Source organism: Sapajus apella, unplaced genomic scaffold (assembly GCF_009761245.1).
Source record: "Sapajus apella isolate SASKATOON/1434 unplaced genomic scaffold, GSC_monkey_1.0 scaffold45, whole genome shotgun sequence".
Taxonomy (NCBI): domain Eukaryota; kingdom Metazoa; phylum Chordata; class Mammalia; order Primates; family Cebidae; genus Sapajus; species Sapajus apella.
This window is the reverse complement of record NW_022436985.1, coordinates 2667458-2681058: the sequence shown is the minus strand read 5'-3', so window position 1 is coordinate 2681058 and position 13601 is coordinate 2667458. Positions and strand designations below refer to the sequence as shown.

General features: G+C 36.6%; 1 protein-coding gene and 1 long non-coding RNA gene across 3 annotated transcripts in view; one reads left to right on the top strand and one right to left on the bottom strand.

Annotated features, from left to right (window-relative positions):
* Nucleotides 1–13601, bottom strand: part of UNC5C (unc-5 netrin receptor C) — a 393986-nt gene that overhangs the window by 223900 nt on the left and 156485 nt on the right. The gene's annotated exons all lie outside the window — the stretch shown is intronic.
* On the top strand, nucleotides 5713–9024 carry LOC116524391. The gene is made up of 3 exons (XR_004257312.1): nucleotides 5713–5743; nucleotides 6888–6890; nucleotides 8936–9024. It is a non-coding gene; the product is annotated as an uncharacterized LOC116524391 (long non-coding RNA).

The following is a 13601-nucleotide window of genomic DNA, read 5'->3' as shown; positions in this document are numbered from 1 at the left end:
GATTGCACCATTGCACTCCAGCCTGGGTGACAGAGTGAGATCTTGTCAAAAAAAAAAAAAAGAGAGAGTTTTCATTAAGAAGAATAATCCAAAATCATTTTGCATAAATCCATCTTTTGAGAATAGACGACAGCTTAGATTTTAATCATGCATATTCATGTATGAGAAAACTGGCACTCAAAAGGAATTGAGAAGGCATAGGTGACCCATCTCCTCTTTTGGGTAAGGACAGTATCGAGTCCTCAGGTGAAATAATCTACTCTCTGCCTGTGTCCTCTTTTGGCAGTGGGATAAATAACCTTGCTATCATTTGATTTTAAATTGATTCTCCTACTTAGCCACTGCTTTATCAATGCTTGGCTGAATATAAAGCCAGAAGTGACTTCCTGAGGGTGCACTGCTTTTGATGGGTTAGCTGTCAAATGCTCCATTGTCCAAATTACACTGCTACTGTAGATTTCCTGCTAAGAAACAATTTACTGCAGCATTGGGCTATCAGTCTTGTGGGCTGTGTTAGTTTTGGGGTAACAAAATCTGGTTAACTTACTGCAGATACACAGCAGTTCCTACTGTTGCTTTCCCTAAATTTCCATTTACTGTATTGTTACAGGATACCATAACAGAGGCCCTATACAAGAAGCATCCCTAGAATAAAGAGTGATAAAGAGTAAGCAAAGCTGACAAAGCTTAATGTAATATCGAAACTAAAGATAAGCACAAAAATAACAAATACAAAGACACAAAAAGAAAAAGTAACTATATCATAACATTTTCTCATAGTTTTCTTCTTCTAGCAAAGGAAACAACAATTATCTGAGATATATAAATATGTGTATGCTTACACACACACACACACACACACACACAGACACACAAACACAAACACACTTATTTATTTTTATACCTCTTTTCCAAACTAATGAGCAGACCTGTTTTCCAAACTAATGAACACTTATAAAAGAATAAGCACTCTAAATTATATGTACATGAGTTTTATTCATTGTTATTGTTAAACACATAAAATATACTGGGATGTTAAAAGCAAACCTCTTCTACAAATTTGATGTTTTCCCCTTTTACGAAACTAGTCCCATAATAGCCATTTTCAAGATTTCTGTTTTGGTATGTTAAGACTCAATTATCACTTTACTGATTCAATACGACAACTTAATGATGAATCTGCCTACCTTTTGCCAACTGCATTTATATATAAATACCCAACAGCAGCAAGCCAGGGAGATTTCTGTGATATGGAAAACACCAGTCTGTTTACTCCTTATTCAATATGAGAGAGTTGAGTAGTTGACTTAATTCAATCATTACATTCAAGACAAGACTAAACATCAGTTCTAATATTGCATTTGTGATAAAATTGACATCCCTATTTGCTAACTTAATTGAAGCATGACAACCAGATTTAATATAAACTTCCCATTTTTTAATAAATGGAGACATGGACATTCTCATTTCACTAGCAAATAACTGCACATGTAACCTTTCCATCTTAATTTTTGATAAGACCAAATGGTTTCCTCTTCACATCAAGAAACTCAAACTTGTCTCTTTGGTTAAAAAATGGGAACTAGATTCTCTCAGAATGTTATTTTACTTCACTATACTAAACTGAAGTATAGTATACTATTTACTAAACACATTTGTAAATAGTATTAATTCATAAAGAGCCATTAATTAAATCAATAGTAGAGTGTATAAAAATTATTTACTCTATGATGAAGTAATAACTAGGATGCTATGTTCCAAACCCAAATATTTTATTATATATAGATATATGGGCCAATGTGAAGCCCATCTCTGCCATTTTTCTTAACTTCACGAGAAAATTACTTGTTGAATAACTGTTACAGGCTGGGTTCTGTACCTGGTCTTACAAATATAGAGTGCTTATGGATAGCTTCCATCCTTAAAAAGCACACTGTCATGGAGACAGAGGTTGAAAATGATTACAAATACAGGAGTAATAGCTATAACTATGAAGCAAAGGAAACAGATGGACCTGCAGGGGAAAAGGTTAGAGGACATCATGTTTTGCAGAACCTTGAAAGATGACCTGCTTAGGTGGAAATGTGCGTCCAGGGCACTCTAAACACTCACCACGTTACAGAAGGGAGCCAAGCAGAGCAGGTGTGAAGAGCCTCTGGGAGTTTGGTAGAGCTGGGCCGCAGGCTGCAGGCTGTACCACGTGAGTATGGATAAAAGCTGGAAGGTGGGACCCGGTGGGTCAGATCAAGAAACTTGAATGACATCCTGGCAGGGGGCCATTAAATAATTTTTTAGGGGGAAATGACAGGTACAGATTTCCATTTTAAAAAGACTATGCTGTAGGACATGTGGATGAGGGATTGGAGGGGTAGAAGCCAGAAAAGGGGTGAGCAGCAGGGGGATACTGCAAAGCTGGTGAGAGACCAGGAGAGCCTCTACCAAAATAGTGTAAAAAATTTAAGATTTTTAAAGGCTAAATTGAGATTAGATCTCTGATTGGATGTGGGTACTAGATGGGAGGGACAAGTTAAGAATGAAATGTCTGGCCTGGAAGACTGGTGCTACTAACAAATTACGTGGAGAATGTATGAATAGGACAGGGTGCAAAGGAGAAGAGATAGGAGAGTCTTTATGTTGCATTTGTGCCCAGTGAATGGTCTGGAACTGATTTGGAAGTGGCAATGGGAAATCCTCCAGACTGAGGTGAAATGTTCTCAACCTTTAGAACAATTATGGGCTCTTTGTTCATATTATCCATTCACAGTGCCTCGTAGACTTGCAGTCAAAGAGGAAAAAAAACTTTTCATGCTCATAAAGACTTCGTTTTATTTCAAACACACTCTAAGAACATCACTGTGCTGCTTATGATTTTGTTCCTATTGTGTGGATGTGCATAAGTGCTCATAACCTATAAAAATGGTGGATGACTACTTGGAGAAAGATGATGGACACATACTGTTGTACTACTCAGCTTTGCTTTGTTCTTGTAAAAAATTTGTATTTTCATTCAAATTCATTTTCATCATCACAAAATAAGTAAAAACTAAAGCCACGTGGTTTTCCATTTCATAGAACTATAGAAAGTAGAAAGAGCAATTTTAATAGCACAGTGTATTTTTCCAAGATCCTACAATTAAAAGCGTCAGAAGCATCCACTGCTATCAAGTAGATGGTTCTTCTATCAGAAAGAGGAAATTTTAAAAAGTGCTTATACAAGGCCGGGCGCGGTGGCTCAAGCCTGTAATCTCAGCACTTTGGGAGGCCGAGGCGGGTGGATCACGAGGTTAAGAGATCGAGACCATCCTGGTCAACATGGTGAAACCCCGTCTCTACTGAAAATACAAGAAATTAGCTGGGCATGGTGGTGCGTGCCTGTAATCCCAGCTACTCAGGAGGCTGAGGCAGGAGAATTGCCTGAACCCAGGAGGCGGAAGTTGCAGTGAGCCGAGATCGCGCCATTGCACTCCAGCCTGTGTAACATGAGTGAAACTCCGTCTCAAAAAAAAAAAAAAAAAAAAGTGCTTATACACTGTCATGAGAGGACTCCTGTAAATCTAACCTATTTTTACAGCAAAATTACCTTGTTTACTGATGGCTATTCATACTTTAGTGCTTGCCAGTGGCTAAAGGTGCAGTCTCAATGATGACCCTTCTAGTAGACAGACTACATGGAGGTCTGCTTGTAACCTACAAACATACTACACATGTTTAAGAAATATAGTTTCCTAGTCTTGTTTTTCTATTTAATACCTTTTTGAGTTCTAATATATCCAGAATTCTTCTCTTTGGTCATATTTTACTAATGACCTGAGAAAAATCAAGCCCTGTTATAGCATGAAAATTGTTGCATGAAATAAAACCCAAAAGTTACTCTGTTTTATATCAAGTTAGAACACCAAAAAGCCTCAGTCCTCACCAGTCAGTATCTCCTGACATTCTCTTTCCTCAAAGTGTCTGTTAATTGTACCACTATTACTGCTGGTACCCATTTGGAAACTTGTCTTGACCCACTTCTGACCAGCCATTGTAACCTGCAGTGCTTCTCCCTGTAATTTTTCTAATGTTTCTCCCATGTCTTTGTTCATTCTCTCCTAGCTCGCCACTGTATTATGACAACCAATTTGTAAATGAGTTCTTTGACACAGCTTTTGAGCCCAGATATACTTTCTGCATATACTATGGGCTGAGTATTCACTTCTCCACATTTTTTCAATCTTATCTCTTTCTTTACTACAACACTAATCTTTTGATGTACTCAGATATTTCCTCCTTCTGAGCATTCAACAGAGTTGTAAAGTTAAGACGTGAATGGCTTTGATCACATCACTGTCTCTACCTGAAGCCTTCTGTTCCTCTCTCTATCCAATGCTTGTTTAATCCTTTGAGATGCAGATGATCTCTCATTCTCTGTGAGGGTCTCTCTAACCAATTCCAACTTGCTAGTTTCTCTCAGGGGCAACAATGTTGATAGCATGAGACACCATGGCCATATTTTCACCTTGCTGGGAAGGGCGAATGCTGGAGCTGTTCTCACTTCCCACCCCAAAAAAAAAAAAAATCCCAAGTCGTGTGCACCTCTTATGCTTAATTTAATGTGGTGAAACTGTGTTTTTTTTCCTCCATGAAGATCTTTTTGTGGTCCTTAGTGGACATTCATATGGGTTATAAGAGTAGAAACCTATGCAAGATGCCAACAAAATACAGGGTATAGACCAAGGCTTGCATATTTGCTGCAATGTTTTTTCTAAAGTCTGGTCTTCTAGAGACACTTATCTTTCACTTTGGGAAGAAAAAAAATATCCATTCTAAATCATAAAGAAGTAATATTTAAAAAATGCATTTATGTTTCATGTGAAATGGTGCCCCATTTCTCTCTCTCTCTCTCTCTCTCTCTTTCTTCACTCTCTCTTTGAGACAAGTTCTTACTTTCTAACCCAGGCTGGAGTACAGTGGTGTGGTCATAGCTCACTGCAGCCTTGGCCCTCCTGGCTCAAGCCATCCTCTCACCTCATCCTCTGGAGTAGCTGGGATTATAGGCATCCTCATGCCAGGCTAGTTTTTTGGTTTTGTAGAGATGGAAGCCTCACTATGTTGCCCAGGCTAGTCTCAAACACCTGAGCTCAAGCTATCCTTCCTCCTAGGCCTCCCAAAGTGCTGGGATTACAGACATGAGCCAACTCAGCTGACCCCTATTTGAATGCAGTATCTTTAAGAATAAACAGCCATCCCTCAAAATTGAAGATCCTGACATTTCTAATTTTGAGCCACTTTCTGCCCTAGTTTTACTTTTAAAATGTAGTAACAAGGTCTCTGAAATTCTATGCAAATGGAGGGCTAACAACTCAATACTAAAGGTTTTTAAAATAAGCATAATTCATTCTAAAACTCTGTGTTTCTATGATTGCTGTCCCATGAACTTTGTAACCCTCCCATGCAAAAAACAAAGTAAGATATATATTTTTTTTTGCCTATGATAACACATCTTAAACATCAGCTCAGTGTGGGTTTTCATGTTAGCTGGCATAGATACCCATGCTAAAATATTTTTACTTATAATAACCTGATTATTTTAAGCTGTTCAGTAGAAACTGTCTAAATGATTGACTGCTCCCCAAAAGTATGGGAATAATTTCCAAGCTGTTTTCAAGGCAGTTAGGCAGATAAGTAAAGCCTATAAGAATTCTGTTCAAGAGATGGATGGTTCTACATTTGTTCCAGAGGGATATTTTTTCATATTCAATGAGTAAGCACATTTGCTCTAACATTGAAAACTACCTACCAGAGATGATCTATTTTTATGCAAATACTATAAACATTAAACATGCCACATTAATAGCAATAATCAGAAAAGTGTTCTGAGAAATAGGCGTCCAGGAACATGAAGGATTATGTAAATTTAAAAACAACCACCAACAACAATAATCAGATAGCAAAAAAGTACAGTAATTTACCAAGCTGGCACTACATAAAACTAGCAAACATACTTCATGATTTTTATCTTTGCTATAATTTGCAGAACATAAAATGATACCTTGATTAAAAGTCTGATCTATTACTCATAGAATGGTTTTAGAGAATTTTTTACTAAGTTCTTGTTTCACAATATAATCAAACTAGACGTCTTGGAACAGGTAAAGAAAAGCAAAAGTCACACAGTGAAATTGATGAACAATTCCTTTTGCTTCTCAATGTAATGTTGAGATTTTGCACGCTAATTAAAAATAACAACAAATAAACAAACCAGGGATGAGGCTACTGGCACACCACTCTTTAGGGTTTATGCTCCTTGAATTAACTTCACAACAGTCATGTAAAATACTTGTTTTCCTTCTTCTTAACCCCTGGTGATGAGTTTCAAGTGTAATAATGCCTAGGCTTCCATTAGGCTTGTAGAGTAACAATTCATATTCTGAACACTTACTCTGTGCCAGGTACAGGTCAAGAACATACTCTCATTTAATTCTCCAATAACTTCATTGAGTAGGTCCTACTCTTATCTCTAGAATGAGGAAACTAAGGTTTGGAAAGGTAAAGTAACTTTGGACAAATTCATATAATTTATAAATGGTTCTGATTCCAGAATCATGCTTTCTGATTTATTTGCTATACTGTCTCTCTACATGGCCCTAGAACATTAATTTTTTTAAAAAGTAATGACAACTAGGAAGCCTATATATTATATATAAAAATGTTTCCTAGAGTCTGCCAGTTCAGAAGCCATTGTGCTATTGAACATTTTTTCAAAAAATTTTTGCGAGGTACAGGAAACACTGCAAAAAGCTGCCCTAAGCATATTCCACGGATTTCCCAGTGGGCAATTTGATAGGCCTGTTGTTATTCAAAAGCACTTTCATTTAACCAAGCTAGAGCAATCAAGGGAAACAAAGCAGGTTAAACTGAAAGTATTTATAAAGCAGGGCACATGGTTATACAAACCCACAAAACATGCAAAGCTGTTGAAAAGAAAATTGGTCAATTCCAGCACTAACAATCATAGTTAAGTTGGAAAGAAAATCTAGTCAATTCCAGTACTAACAATCACAGTTAAGGCAATGTTTCAAGGTTTATCTTCCCATCAGTGCTTATAATGGATGTTTCACTACTCAATATGAAAAGGAAAATCGAAGTATCACTTACATAAGTTATGCAGGTAATGTTTGCATTGCAAAATTAAGCAGTAGTCAATAAAATAAAATAGATGGATAGATGAACTTTTTTCTTTCTTTCTTCTACAGAAATAATTTTGTTGATGGCACTAAATATCTAGAACTGTTATTCTATGTGGTGCCTACTAGCTACATGTGGCTAGTCAGCATTTGAAATGTGGCTAATATAACTGATAAACTGAATTGTTAATTTTAATTTATAGTTATTGATATAAAATTTAAATCAATGACTGATACTTAATTCAGTTATTGGCATGATTTTAAGTAGCTTTGGAATAACTTGGGTATGTAAATGTATTTTTTTCAAATGCAAATTTTATGAAATCAAGTACAGATCATGTATTTCAGATGAAAATTTAAAATCCAAATTGAGATGTGCTATAAGTATAAAATAGATGCTGAATTTCAAAGACAGTATTAAAAAAAAGGAATGCAAAATCTATCATTAAAAGTTTTAAAATATTATTTACACGTTGAAATATTTTAGATGTTGAATTAAAATAATATTATTAAGATAATTTTAGCTGCTTTTCACTTGATTTTATTGTTATACTTTAAGTTCTGAGATGCATGTATACAACGTGCAGGTTTGTTACATAGGTACGCATGTGCCGTGGTGGTTTGCTGCACCCATCAACCCATCATCTACATTAGGTATTTCTCCTAATGCTATCCCTCCCCTACTCCCAATCCCCTACATGCCCTGGTGTGTGATGTTCCTCTCATGTGTTCTCATTGTTCAGCTCCTACTTATGAGTGAGAATATGCTGTGTTTGGTTTTTGGTTCCTGTGTTAGTTTACTGAGAATGATGGTTTCCAGCTTCATTTATGTCCCTGCAAAAGACACTAACTCATCCTTTTTATGGCTGCATAGTACTCCATGGTATATATGTGCCACATTTTTTTTGTCCAATCTATCATTCATGGACATTTGGGTTGGTTCCAAGTCTTTGATACTGTGAACAGTGCTGCAATAAACATACATGTGTATGTGTCTTTATAGTGGAATTATTTATAATGCTTTGGGTATCTACCCAGTAATGGGATTACTAGGTTAAATGGTATTTCTTGTTCTAGATCCTTGAGGAATCACCACACTGTCTTCCACAATAGTTGAACTAATTTACACTCCCACCAACAGTGTAAAAGCGTTCCTATTTCTCCACATCCTCTCCAGCATCTGTTGTTTCCTGACTTTTTAATGATCACCATTCTAACTGGCCGGAGATGGTATCTCCTTGTGGTTTTGATTTGCATTTCTCTCATGACCAGTGATAATGAGCTTTTTTCATGTTTTTTGGCCACATAAATGTCTTCAGAACTTAAACAAATTTACAAGAGTAAAACAACCCCATCAAAAAGTGGGCAAAGGATATGAACAGACACTTTTCACTTTTTTAGTGTGAGTACAAGAAAGCTTAAATTTATATATGTAGTGTCCATTATGGTTCTATTAGACAGCATTATGCTAGAAAGTATGACTGTAAGTTCATTAATTGTCTTGAAAATAGTGTAATAGTATGCCCCAAAACTCATTGAAATGACATTATTTTTTAATCATAATCTCCATTCTAGTTGCTACAGTAAAAAACTATTATAATAATTCATTATGAAGGAGACCCAGTAAGGGCTAAATCATCTGAAATAAAATGGAAAACTGGGAGACATAGGGTGTCAAACTCATTCCATGACTGCAGATAGGTCTGGTAGGTTAAAGCCAGGATTTGGTACGATGCTTATCCTGAAACCAGCTAGACAACTTTTCTAAGGCACATTCCCCAGAACTTCTAAACCTAGGAGGGTGCAACTGAAAAAAATATCTACAGCATTTTCATTCTTGGCTTGTACATTTCTAAAAGTAGAAAAAATAATGACACAACAATACAGTTCTTAATGATCCTAATGGTGTTCTATTTTAGACTACATTCTAAAAGTAAATATGTAACAATCAATAAACAAACACACAAGTAAACAAATGAGATGTGTCCAGAGGTCTGAACTGAGGTCCAAGTCCTGCAATTTTCCCTACCTCGCTGGGCCTATTTCCTTATTTCCAAAGTGGAATCAGAGAGGCTTGGGGTCTCTAAAAACTTCTTTTAGTTATAAAGTTTGTGGTTCTATATGAATTCTAAGAAGGTAACATATAATGCTTTCCTTTTTCATAGCACCACTTCCACTTATTTAACTCACAGCAACTTGTTGACAGGCTTTTTTTGTGACAGGGTCTTGCTCTGTTGCACAGGCTGGAGTGCAATGGAATAATCATGGCTCACTGAAAACTCAAAAACCCTGGGCTCAGGAGATCCTCCCATCTCAGCCTCCAGAGTAGCTAGGACCGTAGGCTTGATACACCATCATGCCCAGTGAGACGGTTTGGCTGTATCTCCACTCAAATCTCATCTTGAATTGTAGCTCCCATAATCCCTACATGTTATGAGAGGGACCAGATGGGAGGTAACTGAATCATGAGGGTGGATTTTCCCCGTGATGTTCTATGGTAGTGAACAAGTCTCAGGAGATCTGATGGTTATATAGAGGGGACCCTGCACATGCTCTCTTGCCTGCTGCCATGCAAGATGTACTTTTGCTCCTTCTTCACCTTCTGCCATGATTGTGAGGTTTCCCAGCCATGGGGAACTGTGAGTCCATTAAACCCCTTCTTGTTTATAAATTACCAAGGCTCAGGTATTTCTTCACAGCAGTACAAAAATGGACTAATAGACCCCAGCTAACTTATTTTTATTTTTTGTAGAGATGAAGTCTCACTGTGTTGCCCAGCCTGGTCTCCAACTCCTGGGCTCAAGTGATCCTTCTGCCTCCGCCTTCCAATGTGCTGGGATAAACTGACACATTTTTAGAAAGTGAAGTGCCTAGGACTACAACTAATCTAAATCACTTTTCAGTATATTACACTGATTGTCATTTTCTGACAATCACAAAAATATGCTGAATAATTTTCATGTCTTAAATCATTTATAAGAGATGAGCTGGACAATCAGGTATCTGTCATTTCTTTCTCTTTAACATACCTTGCATTCTTTCCTTTTCTTCCACTGTCAACACCACATTTTATATGTAAACTTCTATAACTCAGTATTGATCTATTAAGTACAGATAAAAATGATTTAGTTGATAGTGTCATAATTATTTTAATGATGACCAATCCCTTAACTTTCTTCAAATACCATGCTATACAAAATATGAAGTGAGCTTTGTCCTTTCATAGGAAAAAAAGTGTTTTTAGAGAGGCCAAGTCACTATGGCTCACACCTATAAGCCCAGCACTTTGGGAGGCTGAGATGGGCAGATCCCTTGAGACCATGAGTTCGAGACCAGCTTGGGCCACACAGAGAAACTCCATCTCTAGCTGGGTAGTGGTACATCCCTGTGGTCCCATCTACCTGGAAGACTGAGGTGGGAGGATCACTTGAGCCTCAGACATCAAGACTGCAGTGACCTGTATTCGTGCCACCACACTCTAGCCTCATTGACAGAGTGAGAACCCATCTAAAAAAAAAAAAAAAAAAAAGGTACTCATAATATTCTTCTTTTAATGTAGGTTGAAAAATAAATGAGCATTTTTTACAGAAATGTATCTTTAAGCCCTAGAAAAGCTAACTTAGTTTAAAAATTACCCAGTTTTTAACCAAGGCCAACCCCTTTCACTCCCTAGAAACTTGGCTCATTATTGAGCAATTACATAGTTATTTCTAGCATCTTCTGTGAGTCAACAGAAAATAATTATATAACAGATAACATTTTTAGGCTAAGACAAAGCATTCTAGTTAAAATGCTTACTCAGTTTTAAAATGGCACACATTTTTGGCATAATTTATAAACTTAACAAAGCAATTTTTAGAGGAGTTTTAATTATCAACCCCCCCTCCTTTTTTTTTTAAAAAAAAAAAAAGCTGGTTTCACTCTGTCACCTGGGCCAGAGTGTAGTGCACAGGATCATAACTCATAGCAGCCTTGAACTTGTGGACTCAAGTGAAACTCATGCCTCAACTTCTTAAGTAGCTGGGACTACAGGCATGCACCACCAGGCTTAGCTAACTCTTTTAAACTTTTTTTTTTTTTTTAGAGATGAGGGGTATCACTTTGTTGCTCAGGCTGGTCTTGAACTCCTGGCTTCAAGTAATCCTTCCTCCTTGGCCTCCCAAAGTGCTGGGATTACAGGTATGAGCCACAGAGCCTGGCTGAAATACTTTTTAAATAGACTATTCCACTACAGAAATTATATCACTACAAATTGCTGAAAAGCATCTTAAGGAAGAAAATAAGATAATTTTAATTTATAACATGTTGTATACTCCAATTCAGTAAACATATATTATTGGTTCAGAAAGACTAAAACCATATTGATTTACCTGTGATTATCTAAAAGTAAAAGTGTCCCATGAGACTATAAAAAAGACATAGACATTTCACATTCCCCCAGGGAAATTCCTTCAGATCAGCATGCAGGGTATTAGATGTCAGCAAATGCACCCTTTAACCTGGAAACAAAAAAGAAAAGAAATAGAGGGGATTTCTACCCTTGGGGAAACTAGTAAGTCATTGGCTTAAATTTATTATACTGCTCTTCTACGACGTGTCACTTCATGATAAAATGCAAGGTAGGAGTATGGCAGATGGAGGACTTAGATCATTCTGAAGGAATCTAAAAGTCCTGACTGTTGACTGCAATGTCACTTCCTCCTCCCTAAGACATTAGGAGTTATTATTTTAAAGTCAAAGGATTAGACACAAATGTTGAGTGAATGTAAGTAGTTTGAATTTTCCAAGATGGAACTTTCATGACCCAGTCATACTAGCTGATGGTGGAGCACTGTTGGAGGAATCAAGAGGAGAATATCAAGGAAGGAGGCAAAAGACTGTCACTTGGAGATGATTATGACACAAAAACTGTGTATGATAACCCCACAGGACATTCCTATATTTGATGGTGCTCCTGGAGTATTTTCTAAGTTAGAGTAATTCCACTTGTCACTCAGGACTTGATTAGGAAGTTCCACTGAATACCACTGGCATTTCCAAATATTTAATTTTTTGTTGTGTCTAAGTATTGAATGTAGATATTATTTCTGTGGCCCTATTACCCACCCTGACTCTGAATTAGAGATATGAGTGTGATTTTACCAGCTTTAGAGAATATTTAGCATGCTGATACATTCTTCCTATGATCACTTATTCATTTGAAATTTAAAGCCTACTGATGTTTTATTATAGTGAGCTGTTCCAAAAATTACAGAGTTGTTTTCTTTAGAAATATAGAATCCAAATAGTAATTCCTATATAATCTACTGTTTGTTTTTTTTTCTTTTAAAAAGACAGATGACTATAAATCTCTTCTTTAGACATCAACCCTAGAGGACAGTTTGAATTTAAACAAGATTAATGTTATGATAATGACAGTTTTGTAAACCTATTCTCTGATTATTTTATTAAGAAATGGAAAAATAAAGGAAGATATGTGGCTGGATAGCTAAGGACATCTTATCTGTAAATCTGTACCGACTGTTGTTAGTGCATTGCTTTTAATGTACTAAAGCTCATACTGTGAAATAAATCTACTCTTTTCTGCAGTATTCCTTCTCCATTTGTTTTATTTTAAAAGTTAGCTCAGCTTGACTTCTGTACCCAGCTGCTTTCTAAATAACTGAGATTTCTATGCACTTCAGAAACTTTAATAATAATTTACCATAAAACCCTCCAATCCTACTAAAGCATGTTTTGAAAGGCAGTGATGAAGTCTCACAAATTGGGGGGTGCTAACTGTGCAGTCAGATCCTCCTTATTCTAGAAATAAAGTGTTTCTAATTGCAAAACTCCTCTTGGGAGAACAGGGATTGACTTTTACTCACCCTTACTGCCACAGGGCGAAAACTGGAGTAACTAAACAGTTCACATTATCAGACAAAAATATAAAGTAGCACTTTTACATTGATTTTAAGAGATAAGATATGAGTTGGATAAGAAATATTCAATGTTGGGACAAGTGCTTCCCAACAGATATTGTTACATAAAGCAGAAGGAATGACGAAATGTATAATTGCAATTCTGGCATCTGCTATGAAAAGGCCTTGTGTGTGTGTGTGTGTGTGTGTGTGTGTGTGTGTCTTTTCACATTGGTCATTGCCTGGTGTTATTTTTATCCTTTGTTAGTGTTCTCACACTGTTTGCTAGAAAGTATGCTTTGCTGCAAGATGCCGGTTAAATGCAATTCAGCAGCATAAGCAGCACTAGGATTTATGAAAAAAAAAATGGAATAAGAATAAAAATAAATAACTTCACTCTCCTCTATCCCTGACACCAAAAACAACAGGCTGTGAAAATAGTTTCATTAAAAAATAACAAGCCCATACTCACCAGGGGATAGATCAGAGCAAACTGAATCAAAAATTCCTCAATCATTGCTCAAGTAGGTCAACT